Here is a 6852-nt window from a genome sequence, read left to right as displayed (position 1 = left end):
CAGGACGGCCGAGGAGAGTGTTGAGTGGAGAGCCGCATGGGCCTGACTGTAATGAGAAATGAGAAAAGTGCTGAAAAATTGATGGCGCCTGCAGATGGCGCAGGCTGGCGCGCAGCGGGATCCCTGCAGCCCGCGCCGGGCTCCGTATGCAAATGCGGGCGCCCGGGCCACGGACGGGGAGGAAGAAAAGCTGGCACAAAGGAGAGAAATGCAAATGACAGGCACGGAGATCGGTGCCGAGAATCCCGGATTAACTGCGTGAAGCTGCTGCTCGCCTGCGTTTAACCCTTTCTGAACTGTGTTGGAGCTGCAGGGGGTTGCTGCTGGGAGGTCTGGTCTGGATCTGGGTCCAGGCCGGAGTGGGGATGCAGGAAAAAGGAGATGGGAAGAACCCAGAAACTGGTTGGTTCTTCCAGAGTGGTGACTTCTTTGGAAAAGGTCCTGGGGGGAGGGGATGGTGAGGAAGTGACCTCTGGGGTAGGAAATGCAGTGGCCCAGCTTTGCGCGTCCTGGTACTGTTGGCTCCACAGGCAGCCAGAAGAGCTTCTAAGACGCGGGCAGTGGAAAAGGAGGCCACGAGGAGAAAGCACCGGGACGCTGCCACGTCCAGCACCTCGACCCCCAGGATATGCGGATGGGTCCAATATCATTTGATATTGTAAATATCAGATGTGTGCACTTTCCTGTATCTCAGTTATACTCCAATCAAAAGTGAAACGAGGAAGAAAAAAAAAAAAATGAGGCCAGAGCAGAAGAGCAGAGATCTGGTTTAAAGCTTTGCAGACTTACCTTCTCTGGGAGAGAACAGCAGAGGAAATATTTCATGAATAGTGGGGGGCCTGAAACACAAGTCAGGGTCGTGGTGCTGTTGGGACCCTCTTGCTTTGGGGTACACTCTCTCTCAGAGTATCACCGTGGTTGGTACTCATGGAGAGGAAAACATGCTAAAACACTGAGTCATCCCCAACCCTCCTTCCTGGGGAACATGTTAGGATGAGAAGTCAGCAAGAATACCCCAAGGAGTCCACAGGTGTGTGATGTCAGGTCTGTAGACCAGCCAGGAGGAAGAAGGGGGTCCAGAATTCCAGACAATAGAATTCCGTGTAAATACAGCCAGACCTGGGAAGATACAGGTGCTGGTGATACAAGATGTTGGTGATACAGGGTTACACAGACATGGGGGAGAACATAAATACATATGTTTCAAGAGAGAATAGAATCAGAGATTACATCTATGTAATAAAATTTAAGTTATTCACATTTCTATAATATTGATTTTTTAGGTCTGAACGACTGTATATCCAGCTATTAACAATAGTTCCCTCCATGGGATAGGAAGACTTGGACTATCTCTGTAGTGCTTGAATTTTTTTATACTATTCAAGTATTAGGAAAAAGTGCATAAATATAGTTTCATTTTGAAAGGAAAAAATGACAAAGCCAATGGGAACCATGGGAGTAATAAGCTCGGCCTTTCTGGTGGCCTAATTCCCCAAGATAGGCTTCTGGGTGAAGCGTCTTCCCCAAAGTTCTTCCCATTTATGAGCAGCACTGCTGAAATCCCTGCCTGTGGGTCCAGAGCGTTGCCATCTGCTTCCCCAGGAAGCATTCCACTTGATCCCCACCATTTTACATATGGAGGCACAGAACTGCAGATGTAGAGATTTTCGGGTTGCCATTGTGGGGGGCAGGCTGAGTGGGGAGGCGATGTCTACTGACTGCCTATTTGGTGCCCACGCTGTGCGGGACACTGCAACACAGGACTTCTGCCAAGTTGCACCCTGTCGTTTTCCTGATAAGGAGACCCTTTGTGAGCAATTTTGCTTTCCCTACAGAAACTCTCTCGGGGGAGAGTGTGGAAATAACTGTCCACCCCAGGTTGTGGCCGTGCTATCTTTGTCCGGTCTCCATAGCTCTCGGGTCCAGCCCAGGGTCCAGAACAGCAGCAGAGGGCCCACATCTGTGTGGAGAAAGGAGTTAAATCTACAGCCAAGGAGAGGTAGGTGAATGTATACATATACGCACACACACCAGGAAAGGAGGCCACTTCGGGTGTTAGTTGTATTTTTTCCCCTGGGACAAACAAAATAAGGCAGATTGTCTATGCTAGAGTTCCTTTGAACCAGAAATTACAATCTTTGCTTGAAGAGACAGGAGGATTAGAAAACATTTTAAATGTCCTCCTTTTCTCCTTTTACTGCAAAGCTCCAATGAACTCCAAACCCAGGGGTATTCACTGCAACACAGCAGATTAACCATATAGGACTGGAGAGTCATTAGAGATCTTTTTTCCTTTAACTCAAGCCCCCGTGTGAGGACAGGGCTTGGGGCAGGGGTGGAGTTCCGGGAGGAGGCCACCTTTGCTAAGACGGACACAGGTTCGCTGGGCACAGCAATTATTCTAAAAACACCTGGAGCATGAAATTTTCAAATGCCAGAATGACGGTGGGTCAGGCTGGTGCCGAAGGTATTCTTTGTGTGATGCCACAGGAGAGGCCGGGAAGCTTTTCCAGGAGTTGAGATCTGTCCTCTTTCTCTACCTGTCCTGAAGCAAAGGCTTGGGATTTGAATCCATTGGTGCAGGATTCTCCCTGTCCTGATTCTCACACAAGAAGAAATCTGGAAATCACAGTGGATTGCTTATGCATCAACCCCGTGGAAGGGTAGCCAGGTGTTCTTTGCTTTCTGTTTCACAGATACATTCAACTGACATTTAAAGACAAAAACAAAACAAAACAACAACAACAAAAAACCTGACCTGTGATGCTTTCACCAACTCCTTACACTGAAAATTGTTAGAAGAATTAAGCAATCCTCTGCTTTTTAGGAGTAGCAGTTTACACGTAGTTGATGATTTTTTTTTTTAAATCTTCTTTGCACAGAAGAACGCCAGCTAAAAGATGTAGAAGGAGTGAACACATTTAAAAATCTCCCAGTTTGCAGCCCTGAATGAAGTGATTCAGACAATGATTATCAATGAGAGTTAAAGCCATTAGGAATTAGAGTAGAATCAAGTCATTTTTAGTTATGTGGAAGTGAGAAAATCTACTTCCCATCTGTTCTTTCTCAGGAATTCACCAAGATGTGAGCCCCACCCCCACCAAATAAGGGAGCAGACATGGCCCCCATGAAACAGTGGAGTCAGCAGAAACGGTGAGAAGAAGTCGGAGAGACGGGCAATCAGCTCAAACAGGAACAGAGGCCGGAAGGCTGGAGTCTGGGGGCGAGATTTGAGAGATCTTATACTGTCCAGAATTCGGACTGAGGCAAATAATTTAAAAACAAATGGAAAGATCTTTTTTAACTCCAGGAACAATAAAAACCAGCCTGTTCAAGGAAGGGGCCGTGATCACAGCACACTAGCTGGCTCTGCAAGGAACAGTGTTTACATAGTCACAACAATGCTGTCACTGTTGAATGATTTTCCACTTTAGAAATTTACCTAGAGTCAAGCAAGAAGACTCAGGACAAAAGGATACAACATATGAACATCCTCTGCCTTGACAGTGTAGACATTTAAGTACAGAGACTGGAGTGGAAAGGGGTAGGAGATCTGTAGGGATGTTAACACCTTCATCTTACCAAATGAGGAGGCAGAAGACACTATTATTGACCTTACAAGAAACAGAGTTTTGGGAGTTCCCTGGTGGCCTAGTGATTAGGATTTAGTGCTTTCACTGCCGAGGGCCCGGGTTCAATCCCTGGTCGGGGAACTGAGATCCCACAGGCTGTGCGGCACGGCCAAAAAAAAAAAAAGTGTAAGCAAATCTCCAAAAGTGACAAATTTAACCCACAGAAACTGTAAAGAATGATACTAACATATTGGGCCATTGGAGAGAGATGGAGACATAGTGGAAGGGAACTAAGTCCCCATCTGTCATAGCAGGAGGTCAACAATGAATGTCCAAAATTGATCAGTCTCTACTTTAAAATATGGAGGTAATTTTCAGAAGAAATAGCTAAACGTGTTGATTAGGGCCATCTCTGAAGAGTGGGGCTCAGGTGGGGAAAGGTGAAGGAAGAAACAGTTTATACACCTTTATAAACCTTTTTGTACAATTTGAGTTTTTAACCACGAACATGTAGTACGCCTCTTAAAAGACCTATATTAAAAATATAAGGAATTCCCTGGTGGCCCAGTGGTTAAGACTTGGTACTTTGACTGCCATGGGCCTGGGTTCAATCCCTGGTCAGGGAACTAAGATCCCAAAAGGTACACGGCACAGCCAAAAATTATATATATATACAGTTATATATATAATATACAGTTAAAAGAAATGTACAACACCATTAATTTGGGAATTATTGTCATCCCATGGATAAGTATTATGTCGATTTTTTAAAAACATACACAGAGTTAACAGAATTGCAACTCAGCAATTAATATGGGAATTACTGACACCCATAATGACTGGGTCTTTCCACTCTTGAGTAGGTATGTCTCTTAAATTATTCATGTTTTCCTTTACGTCTCTGAGTAAAATTTTTGTTGTCTGTTTCTATATTTTTTCTGTGTATTTCATGTTGAGTTTATCCCTAAGATCTTTACATTTGTATTCCTATTTTGAATGGGATTTTTAAAGTAAAATCTATAAGTGATTATTGCTGACATAGAAAAATAATTGATTATGCTATTTTTAAATATGACCCTCATACTGTAATCTTATATTACTGTAAATGATTTTTTTAGTCTAATCTCTTGGGGTTTTTTATAAATAGGTGATAATAATACCATCCGTGAGTAATGATTAGCTCAGCCTTACTTCTGCTTATTCCTTTGCTCTATTTACTGTATTTTGTAAGTTGTTAAGTAACAGCAGCAATGGTGAGCATCCTTGTTTCCTCCCTGATGGTAATGGGAGCCCATCTAATGTTCCACCCAAGGAGGTTTTGAGCTGGCTGCTATCGGAAGGTAACAATTTGTGGTGGTCAAGGGGATGGGCTTTCAGATCAGACTACCTGGGTCCTGGGTCACATGGGATCCACCGTTTACTTAGCAGGGTGACTTTAACCAATTACTTAACCTCTCTACACCTGTTTTCTTGTCTGTAAAATGGGATAACAGTGCCTACTTCATTGGGTAGCAGTGCTCATTAAATGAGATTATATGTGCAAAGCACCTATACAATGCATGGGCAGCTCTAGTCCACAGTACTTTCAAGAATCTAATATATAACACTTGTGCTGTATCATCTTGTTAGATTTGGCCTTTTGTTAGTCCTTTGAGACTATTTTGGACCGACTCTGTCATTAGTTTTCATGGTTTCCATTAGTTCAGCAGTTTGAATCTTGCTTATTCCCTGGGGATTGGGTGGAACTTCGAGGCGCTGTATCCATTTTACACAAGGAATCCTCAGTGCCACCCTAGTTCCCTGTGGATCTTCTGTCCTCTCTTCTTTGCATCTGATTGAGAAAGGAGCATAGGCTTTAAAGTCAGACAGCGGGGAGATCACAGCTCTGGACTCACTGCCTGGTCTTAGGCAAGGTCTTAGCATCTCTTGGTTTCCAGCTCCTCGTTTCTAAGTGGAATGAGAATGTCTCCCTCACGGGGCTATTTTGAACATTAAAGATGAGCAAAAGCTCACACCTAGCCTGGCACCTGTACCACCACACACTCTTCACTGCTTTCTGCTTCTCCACCCAGGACCTCTTTGTCCAAAGTCAGAAGTAGTGAGTGGCCTGGAAGATGGGAGGAAACCAAGCTCCCTGTGATTAAGCCCGGCTCCACCTCAGCTGGCTGTTATCAGTAATTTGATCTTTCCAGGCTCAGCTCGGGTGGGAATCAGAGGTGCTGGCTCCCAGTCGCGGTACAGCAGCTAAGCATCTCAGAAGATGCTCTCGCCTCTGCAAAAGCCGCGAGAGGCCTCTCCCTTCACAGTCAGCAGCTCTGAAATCCTCAGCTGAGGGACTTGGTGTGCAACACAGAGATACAGCTCCCTCCCCTACAGAGGTCAATTCTTCCTCAGCAAGAGCCTGCTCAAAGCCCTTAGACCTTCCAGAAAGGCTCCCACAGCTCTTCGCAAAATATTTTTTATTAATATTTGGACGAGACAAAGGAATGCATTACCATGCAGCCACATCGGCAAGCAGCGGAGACATTCAAATCGCTCTGAGTCACCCCAAGCAAATGCCACAAAACACAGACAAAAGCCCTCCTGCTGCCTGTCTTGGTTGACAGAATACCAATTATCAGCATCTGTGGATTCGTCCACTTGGCACACGTGTGAGCCTCTGCTTTGTCCTGTTTGCCAAGCCATCTTCACCAAGGACACAGAGAGGCGCACAGAGATTCTGAGACACAGTGACACTCCAGCCTCACATCCAGATTTTCATGAAAGCCATCCTTGGGAGGTTTTCCTGAGTGGCATCTGGATCTATTAGACCCCTGTTACGTGGTCAGCATCCTTTAGTTGGTTCTTCCTCCTGCCTTCCCTGTCTCTCTGGCTCCAGCCACTCACCCAAGCCAGAGACCTGGTGACCCGCTCAGGTCCCTCTCTGTCACCCCTCTATCCAGTTGGTCACCAAGCCCTGTTGATTTGATTTCCTAAATCAAACCCAAATATGTCCATTTCTCTTCCCCTTCCTCTTCAATGCTTCTTGAATTACTGCACAGCTCCCTGCCTGGTCTCGGAGCTCCAGCCTCTCCCTCTTCAATCCGTTTTCCACAAAGCAGCTAACTTGATTCCTAGTCCAATGTTCTTACTACAAGACTACTGAGTTTGTTTCAGCCATCCAGAAACAGTTTTGGAATGAGGAACATCATAAGGATCTTCTTCTGAATATAATTCACCCACTGCCACAGTGTCAAGTATCCACCCATGGTTCCATTTCAAGTTAAAACCATAGAATTTC

The 6852-nt window shown here is 45.3% G+C and overlaps 1 non-coding gene across 1 annotated transcript; it reads left to right on the top strand.

The window, feature by feature from the left end:
• Positions 1–4125: 4125 nt before the first annotated feature.
• On the top strand, positions 4126–4198 carry TRNAQ-UUG (transfer RNA glutamine (anticodon UUG)). Its single transcript has one exon. It is a non-coding gene; the product is annotated as a tRNA-Gln (tRNA).
• Positions 4199–6852: the final 2654 nt, after the last annotated feature.

Source organism: Eschrichtius robustus, chromosome 12, assembly GCF_028021215.1.
Source record: "Eschrichtius robustus isolate mEscRob2 chromosome 12, mEscRob2.pri, whole genome shotgun sequence".
Lineage (NCBI taxonomy): Eukaryota > Metazoa > Chordata > Mammalia > Artiodactyla > Eschrichtiidae > Eschrichtius > Eschrichtius robustus.
This window is presented reverse-complemented; position numbering and strand designations above follow the sequence as displayed.